This window comes from Halichoerus grypus, chromosome 12 (assembly GCF_964656455.1).
Source record: "Halichoerus grypus chromosome 12, mHalGry1.hap1.1, whole genome shotgun sequence".
In the NCBI taxonomy this organism is placed as follows: Eukaryota; Metazoa; Chordata; class Mammalia; order Carnivora; family Phocidae; genus Halichoerus; species Halichoerus grypus.
The window spans coordinates 16,039,917-16,067,161 of NC_135723.1; the positions used below are offsets into that span (position 1 = coordinate 16,039,917).

General features: G+C 36.3%; 1 long non-coding RNA gene across 1 annotated transcript; it reads left to right on the plus strand.

Annotated features, from left to right (window-relative positions):
* The first annotated feature begins 11,051 nt into the window (after window positions 1-11,051).
* On the plus strand, window positions 11,052-26,153 carry LOC144379652 (uncharacterized). Its single transcript, XR_013442980.1, has 3 exons — window positions 11,052-11,110; window positions 22,807-22,953; window positions 26,083-26,153. It is a non-coding gene; the product is annotated as an uncharacterized LOC144379652 (long non-coding RNA).
* The last annotated feature ends 1,092 nt before the right edge of the window (window positions 26,154-27,245 follow it).

Consider the following 27,245-nt stretch of genomic DNA (forward strand, 5'->3'; position numbering starts at 1 on the left):
CCCCCAAACTCTAGAATTGCTGTTAAAAAAAAGAATCCAAAAAAGTTGGTACCCAATTAGAAATATATGAAGTATGATGTTATCAGTTACTACACAGATAAAAATTTCTCTCTTTCAACATATATCTTTTGAGTGACTAATATGTTATGCATTGCTGTAGGCACTTGGGATACATAATTGAACAATGTTAACTTCCTGAATGCTTTAATAAATAGGAAAAAATGGAGCCTAGAACACATACACACACACACGTTTATGCATATATGTAAAATACTAATTAGTATGTTTTAGATAAGCCTATTTCTGAAACCAATACCAAAAGATTTTAGGATTATTTAAAGTGAGATATTAAAGTTACTGTGAAAAAAACTAAATGATGGTAGGATTTGGGAGGAAAGGGGGAATTGTGCTTTGAATTTCCTTAAATGTAATAAACAAATACAATTGATCTTCAAGAATAATATACCTGGCCCGTAGGGTAGACTGTGCTATTGTTCAGAAACCTTTGCTGCTCCTCCCTATCCTATTGGCCTCATGCCAGGCCTTAGCTTTGCCTTGACTAATAAAATAAGAGTGGAAATGATTTATGTTTACTTATGAGCAGAAGTTTTGAGTCAGAACATAGTGTCCTATATTCTCTTTTCTTCTCTGCTCTGACAACCAGCAGATCTGATAGATGCTTCTTCCTCACCCTAACGTCTGAAATAAAAATGACCTATAAGACGAGCCATTGCCAACCCTTGTTTGACATGTAACATGAGCAAGAAAAAAAAAATGTTGAAAGCCATTGAAATTTTATTACGGCAACATAACCTCACCCAGTGGTTGTCCAACTTGAGCATGCATTAGAATCACGTGAAGATTCTGTTAAAAGGCGATTGTACAGGTTTTACACTGTTGGGCCCCTTAGAGTTTCTGAATTCAGTAGGTCTGGGGTGGGGACCAAGAATTTGCATTTCTAACAAGTTCCCATCAGATGCTGAGGTGCTTCAGAGCCCGCACTTTGAGAACTCACCTTTCCTGATACAGCCCGTGAGTTCATATTCCTGGATACTCTAATTACTTAATAAATATTACAGCAACAAAATGCGGACTATTTCCCAACTTCATTAATAAAGAAGTAAACTCTGTAAAATGCTCCTTTGATTTGTGGAATATGGACACACAAAATGTCGTAAGAAACCCTAAATTTGGTAGAGTGGATTCGATAACCATGGAAATGACTATCATATTAGTCAGATTCAAATAAAAGGTGCTAAAAATATACAAAGAGCAAAGGGAATTTGAGAAAGAAACAGTCACATCTGATTGTGGGAGAAAATGCCATCCTGATAGACTTAGTAGGAATTCTCTCAAAAAAGGAGGGTAGTTAAAGAGGTCATTGCATATGGAAGGACCACGGATGACCAAAATGAGAGAGGTGAGAAAGTGTGAAATGCATCTGAACGTAACACTAATAGAGTTCGCTACTGAGAGACAGATAAAGGAGAGTCTCTTTCAGAAGTCCAGTTTCTAACTTGGTCTGTAATGAAACACAGTGAAGCTTCAGTTCAGTACTGTTTTTTGTATTCATGTTTACATTGAGGTGCTTTGGGAGTTTTTGTTGCTAAAGGTGGCAAATTAATACCAAGGGTAGGCCTTATGATTGTCCAGGAAGTCCTGGAGAGACTGCTGTGAATAATAGCTATTGTCGAAGAGGAAGTGGGTGAGAGAGGCCAGCATGGAGTCTTGACCAAAGGACACTCCCCAGTACGTCAGGTTTAGCTAGGAGACATGTGGAAGTGAGGAAATGGAAATTGGTTCCATGCGCTTCAGTCCTGTGTAAAGTCTTTGCATAGAACTAGTTGGAAGAGCATTGCTCTCTGTGTTCACATGTTTTGTGGTTTCTTTTCTATGGCCCAAGGTCCCACTGCTTCTCTGTGGTATTTCTCCTCCACAGGGAGACCTCAGCAGGCAGAAAGGGAGTTGACTGGGATGTAGAATGATTTTAGTGTTGTGTGAGGGTGTCTAGGAACAAACTGTTTTCAGGGAGATCACTTAACCTCTTTGGGCCTTGGTTTCTTAATTTGTAAAATATAATTCTCTCAGGTTCCAGTATTCCATTTTTCTAATACTTTCGGCCAACAAAATTCCGGTATGTGTTAACTTGCCCAATTTCTATTATACATACCACAAATTAAGTTCATAATCTTTGAGATGCATGAAGTACGCTGCAGTATTTGAAATAAATGTATTTCTTTTAGAGTTAGGATACTCTGTAGTGCTCAATCAGAAAATAGTTTTCTAAAAGCTTCCAAAATTTTGTTTTTACTCCATTACCTATAGATGGCGTATTTTATTTTTAGATTTGAACTTTGATACTGAATAAGCATAAACTTATGAAAAAGCATGGCCTAATGTTATAGTTTCAAATAGCTGCTTATTTTGTTCAGTATGAAAACCAATTGCCATTATTATTTTAATGACATAGATACCAACATGCATTTGAAAACAAATTAATGTTGATTCAAAGATTCTGTATAATTGAAAACATTTGTTTTAATCTTTTACAACCATTATGGGAGGGAGAAAAAATGAAAATACTTGCCAGTCTTGAAGTCTTTAAAAAATGGATTGGTTCAGAATTGTGGTTATAATTCTGTTTAATGTAAATAATTTGTGGCTATTGCAATGCCATGATCTTAAGGAACTTGCAAAGTTTTTCCTTGGATTTACATAAAACACCATTTTGATCTTAAATTTGGCTTTTGCCTCTAGTTAATTTGTCAGGTCTAAACACATGCCATTTCCTCAGCAACTGCAAACAGGCCTTTCATGTTAGGTCCAATACAACTCAAATCTACTCCTTTTACAAGTATTTTAAAGCTTGACTAGTATTGCTATTACTGTTTCATTTTGGGAGGGAAATTCATCCTAATTAGCATTTCTTTTAGAAACATTCTGTAGGTGATTCTTGGTTCATATTTAGGACACACCAGAAAAAGTGCACAATAATCATCTGGGGACTTACAAACACACTTGATTACCCGTAACTGCTGCCTGCTTCAGTAACGTCCCTTAGGTTCTTGAGAACAAAGCTAAACACCAATGTTCCATTCCATATGAAATAAAGTACTGTAAAATATTTGCCAGAATCAAAAATAACATTTTTGATGCTCTTGGAGAATTCACTTATATTTAAAGAAATCCAATTGAAAATTAGTTTGAAGATATATAATGTGTTCATGAAGCAAATAATCGTCCTCAAATTTCTTGATTTGTTGCTATTCCGACTTCAGATTTTTGTATGAGGTTCTTAAGATAGGAACATAACATTAGTTATTTTGCTTTCTCATATACAGTGCCATATGCAGACTGAAACTGAGCTCTCTCAGTCTATTAGTCAAATAATATTAGATCTAAGAGAAAAAGTCTCTTGTGTGTATGTAAGCAATGAATGTATTTTAATTGAGCACCCCAAGTTCTGAGTAGTAAATTGAAATTGTTGATTTAAGCTATTGGAGCATGCTATGTGATTAAGACAGTGAAGTGTTTTTTTGTTTGTTTGTTTTTTTAAACAAAACGAAAACAAAAGGCTGGAATTAATTCCATGTCGATCTTTTTTTGTTATTCTTATGATAAACAGGTGTCAACCAAAATTCTATAGTTGTTGATCAAGTTTCAGTTACTAATTTATAACTGAGTACTTAGATGAGTTTCTACACTTGAAAATGGATTAGGAAAATTAATTAGAAAAAGTGGTTTATTCTTTTATGTGAGTTTTCAAAACAAAATAAGAAAAATTTAACTTTAAGTTGAGTTCAACAAAGATGATGCAGATGGCCTCAAGAGCAGCCTAATCCCAGAACTTGCACATCCCTTGTGGAAACATTGGCATTTTCATTAACATTAGGAAACCACCAAATACATTAATCCTGTCCAACTCTGCTGAATGGGCTAGACTTGGCATATATCTAGCCAGAAAAGGGAGCCAGAGAAATAAGAATATACCAGGGCTGCTCAGTCTCTAACATAAATATATTAATCAACTTATGGATATACTATAACCTTCCTTTTTTAGAAGTCAACTAGATTCAGGAATATGTCATTTTCAATGCTGTATTGGTTTAGGATATATGATTTTAAGATCTTCCAATGCTGTACTAAAACTTTTTTTTTTTTTTTTTGAGAGAGAGAGAGAACGCATGCGAGTGTGCATGAGCGGGGGCGGGGGTGGGGTGGCTGGGAGGGGCAGAGGGCCAGAGAGAATTTTAAGCAGGCTCCATGCCCAGCGAGGAGCCTGCCCGCAGGCCTCGATCTCACAACCCTGATGACCCAAGCTGAAATCAAGAGTTGGATGCTTAACCCGCTGAGCCACCCAGGGTGCCCAAGTGTATTAAAACATTTCAGTAAAATCATGGACTTTTTCTTTCATTTAAAAAAAAAAACTATATAAAATTGCATGAGTTTTCTTTATAATAAATACAACAATGAGTCACAAATTTGAAGCATTTAAATAGGCATTCTGGTTCCTTTTTTAACTTTCACATTAAACTTTTCAGTCATATTCACTCCAAATATATTTATGTTTTTAATACCAGTAATAATTAGACAAATCAAAACTTTGATTTTGATTCAGCTATTATCTGTAACTATTATTTATAATTAACTTTATATGTCATTCTTTTTATACCTTCTATATGCCTGAACTTTAAGCATTTTCTGTTTTAAATAATTTTGTTCACATATAATAATGTAACTTGTTTTTGATACTGACTTAGGTGACTTAGGTGATTACAATATAATCAACAGAACAGAATATTTTAAGGCTTATCAATGTACTCAACTATTTTAAATCTAATTCATCTCTATTTATTGCCAGTCTTTTAGCATCGTTAATTATGGTTTTGCATGTACTGCTTTTCTCAAATCAAATAATTTAAGAAGATAAATGAAGAAAAAGACTGGACAAAGAAATTTGAAGCTGAATTATAAATATAAAGCACGGTAGAGTAATTAAACTCTTGAGAAGCACTACTGATACAAGAAATTTTGTGTCATAACTTGTAGTCAAGGTTATAACTTTTAGTCAAGGTTATTTTTATTCTTATGAGAACCAAACACAGAGCTTTGCATATACCTTTTTTTAATGGTCAGAGATGGCATATAATTTATCTTTCCCTTCCTCAAGAAATAAGCAATACAGTGTTTTCTGTGTATTAGCTGCCCAATAAAGAAATGACTGTTGAGCGAATAAAGATAGATGATGTAATATTTAATCAATATTTGAGTTTCCTTTTAATCAATTCAGTGATTAAAAATGGACAGAACTCTGAAATTGATACTTAATGCATGTTTCTTTCTTTCTTTCTTTTTTTAATCCTTGTAGTCACCTAATCATCCATGTTGATTGGGGATATAGTTTCTGAAAATTTTAATCTAAACTATCTACTTTAGTTAGTAATTTTACAAAACTTTTACAACAGTGAAGTTGACTACTTTGAGTTTACATTCTCTGCCATTGTGGGGGTGAAATAGAGATGAATAATTTGCACTGTTTAATCTGTTCCTAAGTACTCAAGTATTGATGTTTTAAATGAAACTACACAATATATAAATATATACTTGTAAAAATTTTTTTAGTAATATATAAATAGAGAGTAAAAGGTTATGTTCTTTTCATGCATCTTAACCCATTCGACTTCATTAGGTAGCCTACTATCAAGGGTTTCAGATATTTCTTTTTGACCACTTTTTCATATGTATATAAACAACATTTTTACGTTTTCTCATTAATTATATTTCAGCATTGATATTTAATATAGATAATAATGTAACATTTAATCATTATTGAGATTATATCTATAGAATTCCTTCTTTTATTTGATGGTGTTTCTTATCAGGTCTTTCTATAGCAGACTAATCCAATAGTTGGTCTTGTAATCTTAAAGTTAAAAAAGAAAAGGTTCCCTTTGAACCTTTGCAGGAATAAGTTCCACATCAGTAAGTATTACAAAACAATAAGCAAATGTAATAATATTAGTAGCAGGCCAGTAATCTCAAGGCAAATTCAGGGGGGTTTTTTGTATGGTTTTTAAAAAATTTTTTTATTCTCGATGGTGAGATCAATTTTTTGTTTATGTTACTAGTGACAGAATAATTCATTCTATTTTTCTATTGTGATTTCTAATAACACTAGCAGTAAATAAAATGATAAAATAATTGGTAGAATTTCAGAATTAGAAGACATTCAGTCAGTCAATTATGAAGGTAATTTACTTCCAGGCTCTTGTTTAACAGACAACAAAATTGAACCCTAAAGTTAAATGATTTACTCCAGGTTGGTAGTGAAGTTATGACTGTGAATCATTCAAATCAAGAGTCTTTTCCACTGTAGCATGCACTGCCTTCAAGAAATATTTTAAAGATTTATTGAGTACTACATCTTTTATATTCCATTATGTTTACCAAATAAAAAAAGTGGGAAACAAAATAGTTTTCATTGTTTTCAGCTTAATAGAGACCATAATGATATAGCACATGTACATATCAGATTTTATGTTGGTGTCAAATGGTGGGGTGTTCTTAAAGATTTCATAACTGTGTAGAATGATAGGAATGAACATCAGCTGTAATTAAAAGTCTAATATGACGATATTTACTTGTGGGAATTTAATGCAATGTAGCTAAGATTAACATTTCAAATGTCAGTAAATGTGTTTTTAAGGGAAAACATGCAAAAAATGATAAATCACCTCACAGAGCTACAAACTCTTCAAAAAATGGTTTACTAGTGACATCTGCTGGCGTAATTTGGTAATAAAAATAAAAGTATCTCCTGGAAATAATTTCATGGAAATTAAGCGTGAGACAAAGAATCTTTGTGGGCAAATTGTTTTGTTTTTTTTTTAACTATCATTTACACTTACAATTTAAAAAAAAATTGTGTTTGTGCGTTCCCCCTCTCATTGGCATTTGACCAAGTATATTATTCTAATAACAGTATTAAACTTTATACTTTCTTCTCCACAGTGTATAATTCCAGCCTGAACCTCTCTAATAAGTTGTGTATCACCTAAGTTGTTTGATATGGTGCTGCACTTTTTCCTCCTCCTCTTTCCTGAACCTTGCACATAACCTTGCAAATGTAGAGATTCAGTAACTACGATTGACTCTTACTAGATATTTATGCCATTTATAGGCTAATAGAAAAGTCTGTGTGTACATGAGTTATAGGCATTATATTTATGCACGCTCAAAAATAAAAATGAGACTTTGTATTAGAGAACAATTTCTTTAGGAAGAGAAATGACTTTGTTTTTTGTTTTTTTCCTATGGAACAGATTTTCTGCACTATAAAATAATAGAGAAATAAAATACACTCAGTCCCTGGGTATTTTCTCTATTGGCACTTATTTCCTAGATGATTGTACTGTGGATTTAAGTTCTACTTATAGATGAATCACCCCTCTTCCTTGACCCCCAAACCTGTACAGCAGCCACTTGTTTCATTAACATTTCCATTTGTAGGTAACAGTCATCTCAAACTTACCATGTCCGAAATAAAACTGATTTTCTCCTCAAACCTGTTCTTCCCGTAGTCTTCCTCACTTCAGTAAATGGACGTTTTATCCTTTTGCTTGCTCAAATCAAAAATATTTTAATAATTTGTAAATTTTCTCTTTCTCTTGTACCATCAAGGAATTCCACCAACTCTATTTTTGAAATACCTTTGGAGTCTTACCACTTTTCTCTACCTCTACCACTTAATGACCTAGTCAAGCCACAATCGTCTTTCCCCTCCTAATTCACCTCTTTGCTGGTTTTTTTTTTTTTTTTTAAGATTTTATTCATTTGAGAGACAGAGAGAGACAGAGCACAAACAGAGGGAGAGGCAGAGGGAGAGGGAGAAGCAGACTCCCCGCTGAGCTGGGAGCTGGGGCTCCATCCCAGGACCTGAGATCATGACCTGAGCTGAAGGCAGACGCTTAACCGCCTGAGCCACCCAGGCACCCCTCGCCTCTTTGCTGTTAACCTTGCCTTCCTGTGGTTTGTTTTCCAATGAGCAACCAAAGATTATCTTAAAATTTAAGACAGGTCTTTGTCACTCTTCTGCTGAGGCTTTGTTTTGGTTTTTTTTTTACCATGCCTAAAGGGCCCTACCAAGAACTTTGGACCACTCCTTCCCTCCTCCACTGTGACTGTGACCTCCTTTCCTACCACGGCTTCCCTCCCCTCTTTTGTTCCAGCTACAGTAATCTACTTTGCTGTTCTCCTTCAGTGCCACGAAAACTCCTAGTCAGGAGCTTTGTGCTTGCTCTTCCTTCAATCAGATACTCTTCCCTCCATCCTGTAAGGCTTCTGATCACATCATCAAATTTCACCTTCTTGGAGAGGCCCTTCCGGATTACACTACCTAAGATAAGAAGGCCCGACCACATCTGTTTCTCCTCTTCCCCTGCGTCGTGTTTTGCCATAGCACTTATCACCACCAGATATATTTACTTGTTTTCCTCGGACCTTTCCCTGGCCCAGAATGTCACCTGTATGGAAACAGAGATTCTGTATTGTCCGCTGTTACCTCCTTAGATCTGAAACTAGTGCTTACACATAGTAGGCATTCAGTCAGTATTTGTTGAGGAAATCAGTGAGCCTTAAGACGTGAATGTAGAAAGTAATTTGATTTGCATTATAATAACTGGATCTGTTAAATAGTGAGGCCCCTTCTAATGGGGTCTGTTCTGTATAAATCTTTCTGTGCATACCATACTTTTTACATTTAACTCAGATTACGATAGTGTTTCATAGTTAGGCTAAGGCTCAGACAATACTCTTGGTATCAAAATGCAGGGCGATATTATTATTTTAAAGATTCTTTTTAGGGGAATAATTACTTTTTTGTTCTTTTGACATAGACATCTGACCCTCAATTACCTTAACAGACCTTATACACATGAATGGAAAGAAGAATAGCCCCTTTTGAATTCAGGCTAAGACTTTATCAATATGAAGTGCTTCCCACAGGGTTCTGCTGAAAGAACCAAACTTCCATCATAATGAAATTGCAAATTCATTTGTACATGCCCTTTTTTATTTGAAAGCTACTTTTTGATGTTTGGTCTGCAATTAGATTTATTGTTTAAGGTCACAAATATGCAATCCTGACTAGACCAAGTTGTCAGAATCCTTTATCTATTCAGCATTGCACAAAGATAAATGGCTATCTCTTAACAATAACATACTAAAGCCAAAATTTGTTCCCACTTGTATATAATCTTTAATCAATCTGCTGCTTTCTGTTTTCCAGTCAGTAGACGCCTAGCCTAACCCGCTCACCACCCCACCTATCTAGAAATTGCCCAATTATGGGTTTTAAATTACTGAGAAACACTTCAGATGGAAAAAAGATAAGTTTAAGAATGTTAATGCTATAATTTTCTCATGCATATTTTTAGCTTAACATATGAATTCTTTTGCCTTTACCCTCATTCTGTGTGGGATGAGTAATTATGTAGTATGTTAGCTAAATTCTGTGATTACATTTCTCACTGTTAACAATATCGCAAAGTAGATCATGTTTCTTAATTAAAATGAATTCTTAAGTGTTTTAAAAGATCTATGCACACGAATTAAATTCTTTTCTGAGATTCTGTGTGTCCCCAGTAAAAATATCTACATTTAGACTTGTTCAGAAGGACTTCTTATATTTTTATGCATTTCCTTTGTGACCTTTCATATAAAAGGTATACTGAGAGAGTTGCCCAATTAGATTTGAGGCTGTACTTTTTATCCAAGAATATCCAGTGTCTAAAATTAACATACATTTGAGCATCATTGTATCACCAATCTCTATAGTTTCTCCAAAGGATTCTGATACTAGATATACAACAATTCTTTAGTAACTTGATCATACCTATAAAGCAGGCCATTAAGACTAGTATAGTAATGTCCCCATTTTAAAATCTTGTTTAAATATTTTTTGCAGATCTGAGAATCTTTTTTTAATTGTCATGCAGTTTGAACCTTCCCCCAGTTAAAAGGAATACACTATTTCAGAAGGAGGTATAAGAGAAAACCACAGTTTTTAAGTCAGAGGAACTTTTTTTTCCTGAATTCCGACTATTATTTATTTTGTGACCTCTTGGAAGTTGCCCGTTTTGGGGGAGGGGGCCTCTGCCCAGCTATAGAATAGAGAAATACTTATTCATAGAGGTGTGATATAATTAAATGAGACAACACATATAAAGTGCCCAAAACAATGCCCAGCAATAGTAAATACTCAATAAATATTATTTGAACTCCTGCCTCTGTGCCCTCCCCTTACCCCCACTCTGTTCCTGTTGCTATGTTATCCATTCTGATTGGGCTTACTCAAAAGTTAAAACTGTTGAACTAAACTTGAAGCCTTTTTGTGCCTGCCAGCTCTACATTGCTCTGCATTCACTGAATTAATAAGTAGGGAGAAGTCAGGACCTTGAATTGATCTATTCATAATACCCAGCAGGTGTATGTGGCCTTTTCTTCTCAACAATTTGCTCCCCCAGGGATTGGGTAAAATGAATATTCCACTCTGAGCCTTCATTTTAAGTCCACATGGAGCCCTTAGAAGATATACTTAAAACTCTCTTCCACCTGCAAATAGGAGAGTTGAGCCTTAAATTATGTTAATTTGACATAGGAAATTTTAATCATCCTGTGTAAGATGGCTTGCTTGTTTGTTGCATTTGTACTGCTCAGATCACTGTCCTAAAAGTTTCACCTTTTAAAAGTAATCTGTTTCAGGGGCGCCTGGGTGGCTCAGTCGTTAAGCATCTGCCTTCGGCTCAGGTCGATCCCAGGGTCCTGGGATTGAGCCCCACATCGGGCTCCCTGCTCGGCGGGAAGCCTGCTTCTCCCTCTCCCTCTCCCCCTGCTTGTGTTCCCTCTCTCGCTGTCTCTCTCTCTCTGTCAAATAAATAAATAAAATCTTTGAAAAAATAAAAAAATTTTAAAAATAAGTCATCTGTTTCAGAATAAATTTTAATAGCTACTTAATATACTACTTTATATCTCAAAAATTGTTACTTTATCATAATTTTTATTGTTTTAGGTGCAAAGATGGTTTGAAAGGATTTACATTCTCTGCTCTTAGGTAAGTAGTTTATTTACCTTATGTTAAGAGAGAATTTGCAAGTTAACTTTTTCAAAAAGTAATATTATTGTGCATAATTACAATAGATGTTTATCGACTCAGTTTTCTAGCCCAAAATAATTGCAGGAGTCACAGTCACTTTTACGATATTTTATTAAAAGAGTCTAATTTATTGGATTTCTTTCCCCCTAAAAATCAGTCAATCAACAACTGTTTTTGGAGGTGCCTGGGTGGCTCAGTCGTTAAGCGTCTGCCTTCGGCTCAGGTCGTGATCCCAGGGTTCTGGGATCAAGCCCCACATCGGGCTCCCTGCTCAGCGGGAAGCCTGCTTCTCCCTCTCCCACTCCCCCTGCTTGTGTTCCCTCTCTCACTGTGTCTCTCTCTGTCAAATGAATAAGTGAAATCTTTGAAAAAAAAAAAAATCAACAACTGCTTTTGGGACCTATTGTGTGCCTCATATCACTGGGTGTTAGGAAAGAATTAGAAGAACTCTCTCTTCAAGGAGCATTGGAAAAACAAAGCTACATGTGAATAATTACTGCAAAATTAAATATTGAATTGTGTGGTACCACATTATGGGCTTCATTAGGACAGGGCTCATGTCAGACACATTTTGAATCATAAGCTTCACTAGAGTCACTAGAATCTGCTTTTCACCCTGTATGCCATCTCTTGCCATAGTTATTGGCCGATAGTAGTAGATAGTGTAGAAAAGTTGGTTGGCAGCACTTCCATTGTATTTTACAGTTCACCAAGCATTTTCACATAGATTAGAAAATTTTCACAGCAGTTCTGTGAGATGGGTATTTTTATGCCCATGTGACGTGAGGCTTAGAATACTTAACTAATTTAATGTCACACAGTGACTGCATATACTTACTTGAAACCTAATGCTCTTCCAGTTTGTATTATAAATGTTGCCTCTTTTATTCTCCTAAGTACATATAGTAGATGCTTAGTGAAGATTAGGTGTGGAGTATTTATTATAAATATAGGAGGGAAAAATTAGGGTAGCCTTCGGTATGCTAGAAGATTTCATATGACTGTCTTTTTTAGGTTATTTTGAGGATCAAATGAGTTAATGCATGAAAAGTGTTTAGAACTGTGCATGGCACATAGTGCTCAAGAAACGTTGGCTATTACTGTTATTATTATTCTTATGGGGATAAGCCTTAAACTGCACTTGAAGGATAGCTTTAGAGAACTAGAAGGGAAGAGGAGGAACCTTCTGGGTAGAAGTGAATAATGTTAGCAAAAGTATGAACATTATAAACATGAAATATGAGGTAAGAGTGGGAAAATCAACTTAATTGGTATGAAAAGCTTATTTTAGGGATCATAAGGTTTTGTGGGGTTTTTTGATTTTTTAAATGATGGTCAGAGCAGGGCCAGATTTTGGAAGACCTAAACAGAAAAAAAAGAAGACAAATTTGAATTTGATAAGATGGGCAGTAGAGAGCCACTAAAGGGTTTTGAGCAGGGTAGTTGACATTGTTTCAGAAAGATTAGTCTGGCCACAGTATTTGGGACAGACATTGTGAAAGAGAGAATCAGAAGGAAGAAAGATGAAGTGATAAGGACTGGGATTTGGCGACAGTGGAGGATTAAAGAGAAAGAGGCAAAGTTGAGACTGGTGTCGAAGGAAATGAAGACCTACTGATTGATATTTTCCTTCTTCCTCTTTCCCTCCAATCCTTGCTACGAGCCAAGTTTTGAAAACCTAAGTACATGAAAAAAGGTGCTATTAACAGAAAATCAGATGGTGTGCAAGGAAGCTAGTTTGGGAGGGGACAAATTGAGTCCCCTGTGTGAATAAGAGTATCTTTGGTTGTGGAAACTCTGTGGTAACAGTAACTAAGTCATAATACACAGCGGTAATTTTTTCATATTATATTTTTCATTGAAAGATCATGAAACATTTCAGAAAATAACTTTTTGTTGTTGTTGCATTGAATGTGAAGATTCTATGTTATGTCAAAAGTTTATAACAAAACCAAAAGTTGGTTTTCCTAAAGAGAAAACTTTGCCTTTTCCCGTGTCTCTCCATAGGCTCCCAGAATCCTTACAGAAACTCAAAATGTATCCGATATTTTTGTGTCTCTTCGTCAAATCCACTCAAAATAAGGGGCTGGATAACTATTTGCACTTAGAATTTACTCTGTATTATAGGAAAATATTCTGGAAAAAAATGGTTATTAATTCTTGCTAAGTTAGTAGAAGTTATGAGAACAGATAGAGTCAAGGATAGAGTCAAAGGCTGGGAACCAGTTCAGGAGCCTTATGGTATACCAAACCTGCATCAACATAGTTTAATACTTAGAAGTGTATAGGCAGCTTAGTGATTAAGAGCCCAGGCTTTAGAGTCAGACAGTTTTTTGGGTCCAAGTAATTGTTTTTGGATGTGGTCAAATGCTTTTTCATGCTAACTCTCACGGAAATGATGGCACCTACTTACTTCGTAGTGTTGCTATGAGGATTAAATGATTTAATCCTCTGTACTGTCCTGTCATATAGTAAATGTTCAGAAAATGCTCATTATTACTATATTTGATCATTCAGTATGTATTAATTAAATTTTTACTATGTGCCAGTCCCTGGGGTGTAATAGCAAAAGATGTATAGAGTCTCACAGACCCACAGTTTAATGGGGGATGCAAACTACTAATAAGGTGCTTCTGCTATTGGGGACTCATTGGGCTTTGATAGCACAAGGGAAGGATTGCTAACTCACTGCAGCTTGGGCGGGGACAGTTTCTCCAAGGAAGTGACCTCTAATCTGAGATGGTCAGTCCTGGCCAAAAGAGAAACAGTGTAATGAACAGTGTGAGAGAGATGATTTTATCTGTTCTAACATAGTTTTTGTCTTGTTTATAAAGAACAGTAGTACAGACCTTGAACTCTCCATGCACACCCATGATTAAGAACCAAATTCTTTTGGAATAACAGCTACTGAGACTGCACAGCTGCCACCTTGTGACAATCTCATTACATGCCCTTTATGATTTAATAAGCTAGATATTTTACCAAGTTTGTCCGAATGAGATGGGATACACTTGTTGATAGTAATAGCTTGTTTCACCTCTCTTTTCTGAGTGTTTACATTTTCTTATTCTATTTGTCATAGGTCCCATGTTCCAGAACCTTAGTGTAGTATTACTGATCCCTTGTTTTTGTCTGCATTTTATGGTATTTTCTGAAAGTTCAGCAGGTAGAGTTCTCTTAAGAAAGCTTAGTTATTCTTTATAAGAGCAATGACTCATAGTGAAGGTACAAACAGCAAAAATGGAAAACTAGTAAAGGATACTGATTGAATGATATCTAATGGTAGCAACTCTTTTTTCCTTTCCTTTTCTTTTCTTTTCTTTTCTTTCTTTTCTTTCGCATTGTCTGGGAAAAAAATACTCCAGTTTTGATGAGATAAGAATAGTGTCTTCTCCCAGATATTAGGTTTTTCAGAAGAGAAATAACTAGATTAGAATAATATTGAGCTTAAGGTTTTCTAATGAAATTATGTGAGAATGCATGGAATCTTGACCATTTTATGATTCTCAGTCTTTAGTTTCCTCCATTTCCCTGAATATCTTTATATGACCTAATATTGCATTGCAGCTATTTTATGACTCAAAGTGACATGAGATATAACTTTATACTGAAAAATGAGAACCTCATTCAATTGTAACTATTAGTAGAATTTAGACAAAAAAATAGAATTTTTTGATCAACTAGTAGACCCAAGTAAATATTTCACCTGCTTTTTTGTTTGAAAAAACTTCAAGGTGTGTAATATCTTTAAAAAGTGGTAACTTAAGTTAAAAGGGTGCATCATAAAAGTGTTATGCTGTATTTTACTTGGTTAATTTGATTTTAAAATACGTGCATTGTTGGGAAGCTTGGGAAGATGGTGGAGTAGCAGGACCCTAAGTTCACCCCATCCCATGTTGACAACTAGATATCACTCACATCGATGTAAATACGCTAGAGGGCAATCCAAAGATGGGCAGAACAAACTCCACAACTAAATGTAAAGAAGCTGCATCTGAGGGGGTGCCTGGGTGGCTCAGTCAGTTAAGTGTCTGCCTTCAGCTCAGGTCATGATCTCAGGGTCCTGGGATCAAGTGCCATGTCGGGCTCTCTGCTCAGTGGGGAGTTTGCTTCTCCCTCTCATTCTCCCTCTGTGCTTTCCCTCTCTCTTTTTCTCTCTCAAATAAATAAATGAACTCTTTAAAGAAAAAAAAGCTGCATCTGAGAGGTTACCAAGGGTAGAAACAGTGGTTGGGAGCTGCCCACAGGAGGGAGGAAGCTACAGGTGTAGAGAGGGGAAAGAAAACAGTCTCTCACACTAGGGATCCCAAACCATAACATCTGGCATTGAAAACCAGAGGGGCTGAATTCCATGAGTTTGTATAAATCACAGGATTTGGAGTCTGGAGCTTAAAAAGTCAGCTGACTCAGCACCGGGCAAGATGGGAGAGTGAGTGATAGCTGGATCCTGCCTTTAAAGATACAGCAGCCCATAGAGAGGCAACATAGAAATGACAGTTTGCATAGTGCCTGGGACAAACAAGAGGAAGATATGTTTATACTGATTTTGAGTGTGTTAGGGGACTTCTCTGGGAACAAAGGAGGTGGCAGGCACCATTTTCCTCCCCTGCTGCCCAGCATAAACACAGGGCCACCTGTGGGCAGCACTGCGCAGACACTTGCTACCTAACCTGCTAGCAGTGTGCCTTGCCCATGTGTTCTCCTGAGGACTGGCACACTCCAAGCATGCTGACCTCAGCCCTTAGCTCACCTGATGTCTTCTCAGAGCTCGCAGCCTGTGTCTCACTAACACCACAGAAAGCAAGCAAAGCCCACAACAGATACAGAGTCAATGAAGATGTCTGGACTGAAAGAAAAAGCGACTCAGACACAACACAAGCAACACAAACAGGAGATTCCCCTGAAGTGCCAGGTTCTGGTGAACAGGGGACACTATACTGCAGAGCAGTACAGGACCTCTTCTTCATGAAGCCATTACTTTCAAGAGCAGAAGGTGTAGCTGACTTTCCTAACAAAGAGAAACTGACACAGATAGACAAAATGAGGAAACAGAGGAATATGTCCCAAATGAAAAAACAGGACAAAATCACAGCAGGAGATTAAGTGAAACAGAAAAAAGTAAGATGTTTGATAAAGAATTTAAAGTAATGCTCATAAAGATAGTGGACTTCAGAAAAGGGTGGAGGACATCAGTGAAACTCTTGACAAAGAGATAAAAAATGGGTGCCTGGATGGCTCAGTCATTAAGTGCCTGCCTTCAGCTCAGGTCATGATCCCAGGGTCCTGGGATCGAGCCCTGCATCGGGCTCCCTGCTTGGCAGGAAGCCTGCTTCTCCCTCTCCCACTCCCCCTGCTTGTGTTCCCTCTCTTGCTGTGTCTCTCTCTGTCAAACAAATAAATAAATAAACTCTTTAAAAAAGAGAGAGAGATAAAAAATAACGTATCAGAGGTGAAGAACTCGATAAATGAAATTAAAAATACAATAGATGGAATAAATAAACAGTAGGCTACAGGAAGCAGAGGAGCCTGTAAGTGACCTGGAGGATAGAGTAATGGAAAGCAATCAAGCTGAACAGGTGAGAGACAAATAAATACTACATAATGAGAATAGACTTAGAAAATTCAGTGACTCCCTCAAGCATAAGAGAGAAAGGGGGACAGAAAATGTATTTGAAGAAGTAATAGCTGAAAACTTCCCACATCATGGGAGGGAAACAGAGATCCTGATTCAGAGGCACAGAAATCCCCCTGTTAGGATTCAACCTAAGGAGGTACACACCAAGACACATAGTAATTAAAATGGTAAAAAATAGTGATAAACGAAGAATTTTATTTTATTTTATTTAAAGATTTTATTTATTTGACACACAGAGAGAGATAGCGAGAGCAGGAACACAAGCAGGGGGAGTAGGAGAGGGAGAAGAAGGCTTCCCGCCAGGCAGGGAGCCCGATGCAGGGCTCAATCCCAGGATCCTGGGATCATGACCTGAGCCAAAGGCTGACACTTAACGACCGAGCCACCCAGGTGCGCCAGGAAAGAATTTTAAAGATTGTAAAAAAAAAAAAAAAGATGGTTACATATACAGGAAACCCCATAAGGCTATCAGCTGATTTTTCAGCAGAAACGTTGCAGACCAGAAGGGACTGGTATGATATATTGAAAGTGCTCAAAGGGAAAAATTGGAAGCCAAGAATATTCTATCCAGCAAGGCCGTCATTCAGATTAGAAGGAATTTCCCAGACAAACAAAAGTTAAAAGAATTCATGACCACTAAACCAGCCCTACAAGAAATGCTAAGGGGGGCTTTGTAAGAGGAAAACAAAAATCATAAGTAAGAGTAAGAAAAAACAGGAAGTACAAAAACAACAAAAAAATAACTATATCTATAAAAATCAGTCAAGAGAAGCACAAAATAAAAAGATGTAAAATATGATACCAAATATCTGAAATGTGGAGAGGAGAGGAGTAAAATTAAGCAACCATTAGCTGAACATAGAGTGCTATATGCGGAAGATGTTATATATAAACCTAACGGTAACTACAAGTCAAAAACAGTAATAAATTGAATGAGATCTTGCCATTTGCAACGACGTGGATGGAACTGGAGGGTATTATGCTGAGCGAAATAAGTCAAAGAGAGAAAGACATGTATCATATGACCTCACTGATATGAGGAATTCTTAATCTCAGGAAACAAACTGAGGGTTGCTGGCGTGGGGGGTGGGGTGGGAGGGATGGGGATGACTGGGTGATGGACACTGGGGAGGGTATGTGTTCTGGTAAGCGCTGTGAATTGTGCAAGACTGTTGAATCTCAGATCTGTACCTCTGAAACAAATAATGCAATATATGTTAAGAAAGAAAAAAAGAAGAAAAATGTAGCAGGAGGGGAAGAATGAAGGGGGAGAAATCGGAGGGGGAGAAGAACCCTGAGAGACGATGGACTCTGAAAAACAAACTGAGGGTTCTAGAGGGGAGGGGGGTGGGAGGATGGGTTAGCCTGGTGATGGGTATTGAGGAGGGCACGTTCTGCATGGAGCACTGGGTGTTATGCACAAACAATGAATCATGGAACACTATATCTAAAACTAATGATGTAATGTATGGGGATTAACATAACAATAAAAAAAATTTTTAAAAAACAGTAATAAATTTAAAAAAACAATAAGGAATCCAAATATTTTGCTAAAGAAAGCCAACAAATCATGAAAGAAGAGAGCAAGAGAAGAAAGGAACAGAGAGGAACTATCAAAATAACCATAAGTCAAGTAACAAAATGGCAATAAATACATACATATCAATAATTACTTTGAATGTACATGGACTAAATGCTCCAATCATGGCACATGATGACAGAATGGATAAAAAAGCAAGACCCATCTACATGCTGCCTGCCAGAGACTCATTTCAGACCTAAGGACATATGCAGACTGAAAGTGAAGGGATAGAGAAACATCTATCATGCAAATGGAAGTGAAAAGGTAGCCTGAGTAGCAAGTTATATCGACAAAATAGACTTTCATACAAGGACTGTAAAAAGGGACAAAGGACACTGTATGATCATAAACAATACAATCCAACAAGAAGATATAAAAATTGTAAATATTTATGAATCCAACTTGGGAGCACCCAAATAAATACATAAAGCAGTTAATAACAAACATAAAGAAAATGATCAATAGTAATACAATAATAGTAGGGTACTTCAACACTTCACTTACATCAATAGACAGATCATTCAAACAAAATCAACAAAGAAACAGTGGTTTTGAATGACATATTGGCCCAGATGGATCTAACAGATATAGTCAGAACATTCCATCCTAAGACAGCAGAATACACATTCTTTTCAAATGTACATGGAGCATTCTCCAGAATAGATCACATATTAGGCCACAAAACAAGTCTCAACAAATTCAGAAAAATTGAAGTTATAAAAATACATCTTGGGCGCCTGGGTGGCTCAGTTGGTTAAGCGACTGCCTTCGGCTCAGGTCATGATCCTGGAGTCCCAGGATCGAGTCCCGCATCGGGCTCCCTGCTCAGCAGGGAGTCTGCTTCTCCCTCTGACCCTCCCCCCTCTCATGTGCTCTCTCTCTCAAATAAATAAATAAAATCTTTAAAAAAAAAAAAATACATCTTTTCTGACCACAATGGTATGAAACTAGAAATCAAGCACAAGAAAAAACATGGAAAGCACATAAATACATGGAGGTTAAATAACATACTACTAAACAATGAATGAGTAAATCAAGAAATCAAAGAGGAAATAAAAAATACATGGAGAGAAATGAAAATGCAAACACAATAGTCCAAAATCTGGGATATAGCAAAAGCTGTTCTAAGAGGGAAGTTTATAGCAATATAGGCCTACCTCAAAGAAGCAAGAAAAATCCTAAATAAACAACCAATCTAACCTTACATCTAAAGGAACTAGAGAAAGAACAACAAACAAAGCCACAAGCCAGTAGAAGGTAGGAAATAATAAAGATTAGAGCAGAAATAAAGTAGAAACTAAAAAAACAATAGAACAAATCAGTGAAACCAGGAGCCAGTTCCTTGAAAAATCAACAAAATCATAAGCCTTTAGCCAGATTCATAAAAAGAGAGAGAGGACTCAAGTAAATAAAATTAGAAATGAAAGGGGAGAAGTAACAACCAAAGCACAGAAATCAAAAAGATTGTAGGAGAATGTTAACCTATGTCCCAGCAAACAAAAGTCCAGGACCAGATGGTTTCACAAGGGGATTTACCAAACATTTAAAGAAGAGTTAACACCTGTTCTCAAACTATTCCAAAAAATAGAAAAGGAAAACTTCTTAATTTATTCTATGAAGCCAACATTACCCTGATACCAAAGCTAGATAAAGACACTACAAAAAAAGAGAAATACAGGCCAATATCTCTTTCTGAACATAGATGCAAAAATTTTCAACAAAATACTAGCAAACTGAACCCAACAATACATTAAAAATTCATTCACCAGAATCAAGTGGAATTTATTCCTGGGGTGCAAGGGTGGTTCAGTATTCACAAGTCAATCAATGTGATTCATCACATCAATAAAAGAAGGAATAAAAACCAAATGATCATTTTAATGGATGCAGAAAAAGCATTTTAGAATATAAAACATCCATTCATGATAAAAACGCTCAGCAAAGTGGGATTAGAGGGAACACCTCAACATAATAAAAGCCATAAATGAAAAACCCACAGCTAACATAATATTCAATGGTGAAAAACCGAGAGCATTTCCCCTAAGGTCAGGAACAAGACAAGGATGTCCACTCTCACCACTCATATTTAACGTAGTACTGGAAGTCCTAGCCACAGTGATCAGAAAAGAGGAAGGAAGAAGTAAAACTTTTTCTATGTGCAGATGACATGATACTATATATGGAAAACCTTAAAGACTCCACCAAAAAGCTATTAGAACTATTGAATTCAGTAAGATTGCATGATACCAAATCAACATATAGAAATTCATGGTATTTTTATATACTAATAAGCAACAGAAAGAGAAATTAAGAAAGCAATTCCATTTACAATTGCACCAAAGGTAATAAAATATCTAGGAATAAACTTAACCAAGGAGGTGAAAGACTTGTGTAAAAATATATAAATTATCTTTTATCAATGTTTTATAGTTTATATTTTATATATATATATTATATATAGTTTATATATTTATAAACAATATTTATAAACATTGATAAAAGATGTTGCTGTTTCTACACAAACAAGTGGAAAGATAATCTGTGCTCATGGATTGGAAGAACAAATATTGTAAAAGTGTCCATACTACACAAATGTATACAATCTACAGATTTAATGTTATCCCTATCAAAATACCAACATTTTTCACAGAACTGGAACAAAGAATCCTAAAATTTGTATGGAACCACAAAGACCCCGAATAGCCAGAGCAATTTTGAAAAAGAAAAGCAAAGTTGGAGATGTCACAATTCCAGACTTCAACTTATACTACAAAGCTTTAGTAATCAAAACAAGCATGGTACCAGCACAAAAATAGGCACATAGATCAATGGAACAGAATAGAAAACCAGAGGTAAACTCACAATTATATGGTCAGTTAATCTTCGACAAAGCAGGAAAGAATATCCAGTGGGAAAAAGACAGCCTCTTCAACAAATGGTGTTGAGAAAAGTGGACAGCAACATGCAAAAGAATGAAACTGGCCCACTGGCTTACACCATACACAAAGCTAAATTCCAAATGGATTAAGGACCTAAATGTGAGACATAAAACCGTAAAAATCCTAGAAGAGAGCACAGGCAGTAACTTCTCTGATATCGGACATAGCAACTTTTTTCTAGAGATGTCTCCTGAGGCAAGGGAAGCAAAAGCAAAAATAAAACTATTGGGACTACATCAAATAAAAAGCTTCTGCACAGCAAAGGTAATAATCAACAAAACTAAAAGACGGCCTATGGGATGGGAAAAGATATTTGCAAATGACATATCTGATAAAGGGTTAGTATCCAGAATTATAAAGAACTTCGATAACTCGATGCCTGAAAAACAACTAATTCAATTTAAAAATGAGCAGACAAGATGAACGAACATTTCTCCAAAGAAGACATCCAGATGTCCAACGGACACATGAAAAGATACTCACCATCAGTGATCATCAGGGAACTGCAAAGCAAAACTGCAATGAGCTATCACCTCACACCTGGCAGAATGGCTAAAATCAACAACACAGGAAACAACAGGTGTTGGCAAGGATGTGGAGAAATAGGAACCCTCTTGCACTATTTGTGGGAATGCAAACTGATGCAGCCATGCTGGAAAACAGTATGGGGATTCCCCAGAAAGTTGAAAATGGAACTACCCTACAACCTAGTACTCACAGTACTGGGTATTTACCCAAAAAATACAGAAACACTAATTCACAGAGACACTACGTGTACCCTCTGGTTATTGCAGCATTATTTACAATAGCTAAATTATGGAAGCAGCCCAAGTGTCCATCAATAGGATAAAGAAGAGGTTTTATACACACACACACACATACACATATACACACAATGGAATATTGAGCCACAAAAAAGAATAAAATCTTGCCATTTGCAACAACATGGATGAGCTAAAGAGTATAATGCTAAGCAAAATAAGCCAGCTAGAGAAGGACAAATACCGTATTATTTTACTCATATGTGGAATTTAGGAAACAAAACAAATGAGCAAAGGAAAAAAAATGAGAGAGAGAGACAAACGAAGAAATAGACTCTTAACTACAGAGAACACACTGATGGTTACCAGAGGGTAGGTGGGTGGGGGATGGGTGAAATAGGTGAAGGAGATTACACTTATCTTGATAAACACTGAATAATGTTGAGTCAGTGTATTATGCACCTGAAACTAATATAACACTGTATGTTAACTATGCTGGAACTAAAATAGAAAACTTAATAGAAGAATTTATTGCATTATTAAAGAAATGGCTGTCAGCATTTTCTTATAAAGGATAAGATTTTATTTAAATTTTGAAAAACATTATTTCAAATGATAAGGTACTCTCCAAAATGTATTTGTATATTAACAGAATCAGGATGGGTTTTTTTCCTTATTGTCTTTTTCCTTTTATTTTTTAAAGGTGAAAATGCCTCACATTGTGCTCTTTTCTTTAGGTTTATTGTAGGGAAGGAAGAAATTCCCACACATTCTTATTCACCAGAAGCAGCATATGCAAAAGTGGAACAAAAGACAGAGAAACATGAAGAAAAGCCAAGAAGATTGAATATAATTGCTCTAATCAGGAAACTTGTGGATTCAGTGTAAGTTTTTTATCTTGATATTTAGCACACTGTGTTACTGTTTTATATGATATTTGTACTTTGCCAAGGTGTTTTATTTTCTTTTCAGTAATGATATACATATATATCATATCTATCTTTTTTTTTTTTTACCAGAAACACGTGCATAGAGTTTTATAAAAGGCACATAATGGCAAGTCAGTGTTATTTATTATTTTTGTCTGGACTATAGACCAACATATGCCTTTAGAATAGATTTATATGAACTTGTAATAGTTTTCTATGTCAAACTAGACACAGTTGTAGGAGGCTAGAATGGGGAACTTTAGGAAACAGGTTAATATGTGCTAATCAAATATTCCAAATGTGGAAAGGAGAAAGAAAAGTTCTGGGGCACATTCAAGAAGATAGAGGAATAATAAGGAGCAAACCTTACATAAATGTTTTTTGTAAGAGTAGAAATTTTCAGGGCTTTGGAAATGGAATAAAACATCTTTATTTGTATATTATACAAAGAAGTCTGAATTTCATACAAATAGTATTTGTTTTTTTTGGTTTTTTTTTTAACTTTGTCCTTTTTTTGTTGTTGTTATGTTAGTCACCATACAATACATCATTAGTTTTTGATGTAGTGATCCACGATCCATTGTTTTCGTATAACATCCAGAGCTCCACGCAATATGTGCCCTCCTTAATACCCATCACTGGGCTATTTCAAGTATAGGAATTATACTTCTATATAATATTAAAATACATCTATAATTAATAGAAAATTTAGTGATTTAAAATTAGAACATCAGTTAATAAAAATAATCTTTGTAGTGATATTTTAGAGAGTGTTGAATGAATAGCCAATATAGAAAGTTAGGGATCAGTTATGGGAAGCTGAAGCCAATACATCAGACCTTAGACTCTCATTTCACCCCTGCTGGCTTTGTGACTTTGGGCAAGTGATTTAACCACTCTGGACCCTAAAGTCCTCATTTGTTAACTTGGGTTAATGATCTCTGTTATGGAGTGTTGCGTCCATTAAATGAAATAACATGTGAGTTGCCTCACGTACATGAGCACAGAGTAGGTGCTCAAAATTTTTACTGTATTTAAAGACTTTGTCTTCATTTTAGTATACAGCACATACAGAAGGTAAGAGGGAGGGAAGGAATAACAGATGGCAGGAATAATTGTGGTAGTAAACTTTTTAAAAAAATTTATGTATATCCTTTTTTTTTATCATGATAAGTGCACTCCTTAATCCCCATCACCTGTTTCACCCATATCCCTAACTACCTCCCCTCTGATAATCAGCAGTTTGTTCTCTGTAGTTAAGAGTCTGTTTCTTGATTAGTTTCTCTCTCTTTTTTTTCCCTTTGCTCATTTGTTTCCTAAATTCCACATATGAGTAATACGGTTGAATATTACTGTGTGTGTGTGTGTGTGTGTGTGTGTGTGTGTGTGTGTGTGTGTATACCACCTCTTCTTTATCCATTCATTGATTGAAATGGGCTGCTTCCATAATTTGGCTATTGTAAATAATGTTGCAATAAACATAGAGATGCATATGTCCGTTTGAATTAGTGTTTTGTAATTTTTGGGTAAATAGCCACTAGTGAGATTGGTAATGAACTTCTTAATTCTTAAGCAAGTTCAAAATAGTTACTGATCACCTGAGTGAAGAAAAGAGACAAGGAATCCCTATTCATGGAAATCATGTCACCATGAATCAGAGGGGAATGCGGAGACGGGAATGCAGAGAATGTACTATGTGGGTGAATCATGCCTTGGGTATCAGAACTAATCAGGTCATGGCAGAACTTGTCAGACTTGCCTCCGTGAGTCCACTGCTGTGGAAGCAGATGCAGGGTAATACATAAGCAGAGCAGATAAGACAGGAGATGGGGAGTCCAGGTTTTGAGAAGTTTTAATAACAGACTGAGGGAAGATTAAATGACAGTATAGCTGATACCAGAATTGAACTTCACTAGCAAAGAGAGTTTAACGATTTCTGTGTAGTTCCAGTAGCACTGGCTGAGGAATGCCTTTGAAGAGGACACTTAGAAGTATGAAGAGTGATGGTTTACACATGGCCACCCCTCTCTGATTTACCTCTCTTAGGTCCCAGCTTTAATCCCTCAACTTCACATGGCCAGATATGTCCCATCATCCTGATGACATAAGGGCTACGGGCAGCAGGAATCCCTGCCGTCCCCCTTGTCTGTGAAGGGCTACACGTATATGCCAGCTGTGGTGCAGAATTGGATTTCCGAAAGGGTTTTGCTAATCAGTTTGCAAATGGAATTAAAGAGGTGTGGAGCCAGAATATCACTCTACACATTATTGTTACAAACAAGAAACTTAATGTGTTCCAACCATGAGATAATTAATTAACTGCAGTCTGCAAGAATTACAAAGACTACTCATTTTGGAACATGAACACTTCATAGAGAAAGGGGGAGAGCCAGACCCCTGTTAGATATTTTACTTACTTTTTTACGCCTCAATATAGTCCTGGAGTCAGCATACCAAATAATTAAAAATCTATGTGTCTTGAACAGTAGCCCCCCCAGCAGAAACATTTACTAAACACCAGAGGACCAAGTGGTTTGCATTTAAATCACAAATAACCTACTTTTGAATTCCCACATGATCTATTACTCTATTTATTTTAAAAACTGAATTTTGAATTCTAATACCGTATCATGTTTCTTTTCCAGATGTTTTCTCTCAAATATAATTAAGTATAAATTCCTGTAACCTGAGCACTTTCTCGTTATGATTGTTGCTCAAGTACTGACTTCATGGGTGACTTATGACCGTTATACTCTACAGTAAGCAACTTAAAGCTTCCAAAAGATTTGGCAGAGTATAGAGATAATATATTACATATTTTTCATATTTAGTCACAAATATTTACCAATGTTTTTTCTGTTCTGCATTTAAGTATTTTGACTGCAGTCACATATTTTATGCACTGTGTCAAATGGTGAACTGAAAAGAAAAAAAAATCTGTTATCTTTGCTTTTTTATGTCCTAAGAAACCAAAAGATGCATGCATTTAGAAACAAGTAGGTATTGTTTTCTGCTTTTTTGGTTAGAGAGTGTTAAGCACATCTACACACATACACATCATTTATTATTTTTGTCTTATTTCAGATGTAAGCATGGACCAAGGCATAGGTGTTGCAAACACTATGAAGATAATTGCATCTCTTATTGCATTAAAGTAAGTATATAAAAGTATCACTGTTAGCCATGGGGAATATATATAGAAATAACTTTATAAAGATTGTATTTATTTGAGAGAGAGAAAAAACATGAGTGGGGGGAGGGGCAGAGGGAGAGGGACAAGTAGACTCCCCACTGAGCACAGAGCCAGATGCTGGGCTTAATCCAGGACCTGAGATCATGATCTGAGCCAAAGTCAGACACTCAACTGGCTGAGCCACCCAGGCGTGCCCCATATAGAAATAACTTTTGAATTAAGGCACGATTTCAAAGTAAATGGAAAAATAGACAGTAATTGCTATCATTCTTTGCATTTGACTTGAAGAATGAGAAATTTGTGAAAAATAGATAACAATTTAGCTTTTAGTATTCATTTACCAGATCCTTGGTTAATTAATTTTAAAATTCGCTTATTTAAAAGTTAGTGAAGGGGTGCCTGTGTGACTCAGTCGGTTAAGTGTCTGCCTTCAGCTCAGGTCATGATCCCAGGGTCCTGGGATCAAGCCCCGTTTCGGGCTCCCTGCTCAGGGGGAGTCTGCTTCTTGCCCTTCCTCTCCCTCTGCCCCCTCCCCTGCTCATGTTCTCTCTTTCTGTCTCAAATAAATAAAATTGTATAAAAAAATCAGTGTAAAACTTTTAAAGTAGAAGAGAAGGTGAAGCAACAACAGCAAAAAAGACAGAAAAATAAAGTTATTAAAATTTATATGTTGTAATGTGTTCTCATTAGAATGCGTGCTAGAACAAGGTCCCTGGGGTATGCTGTCTACTAGTGGATCAGCAGTCATACACATACCCTGTGCGCAATCTGATACAGTGGCATTTGGTGTTGGACTTGTAAAGCTGTTACATTTTTGAAGGCATGGAGGTTACTGGAGCATGTTCAACAGTTACTCTACATGAAGGAAGTTAGCTGTGCCCACTGGCAGAAATTCCTCCCTCCCTAGTATATTTGTGTACTAGAATGTCTCTGCTCACACCCGTCCCCCGTTCTGTGCCTGCCGTCCTTCCATCCTCCATCACCACCACCTCTGGGGAGGAAGTCATTTTCATTGCAGTTAGTCTGGTGCAGGTGGCACCACCTGCCACAAATT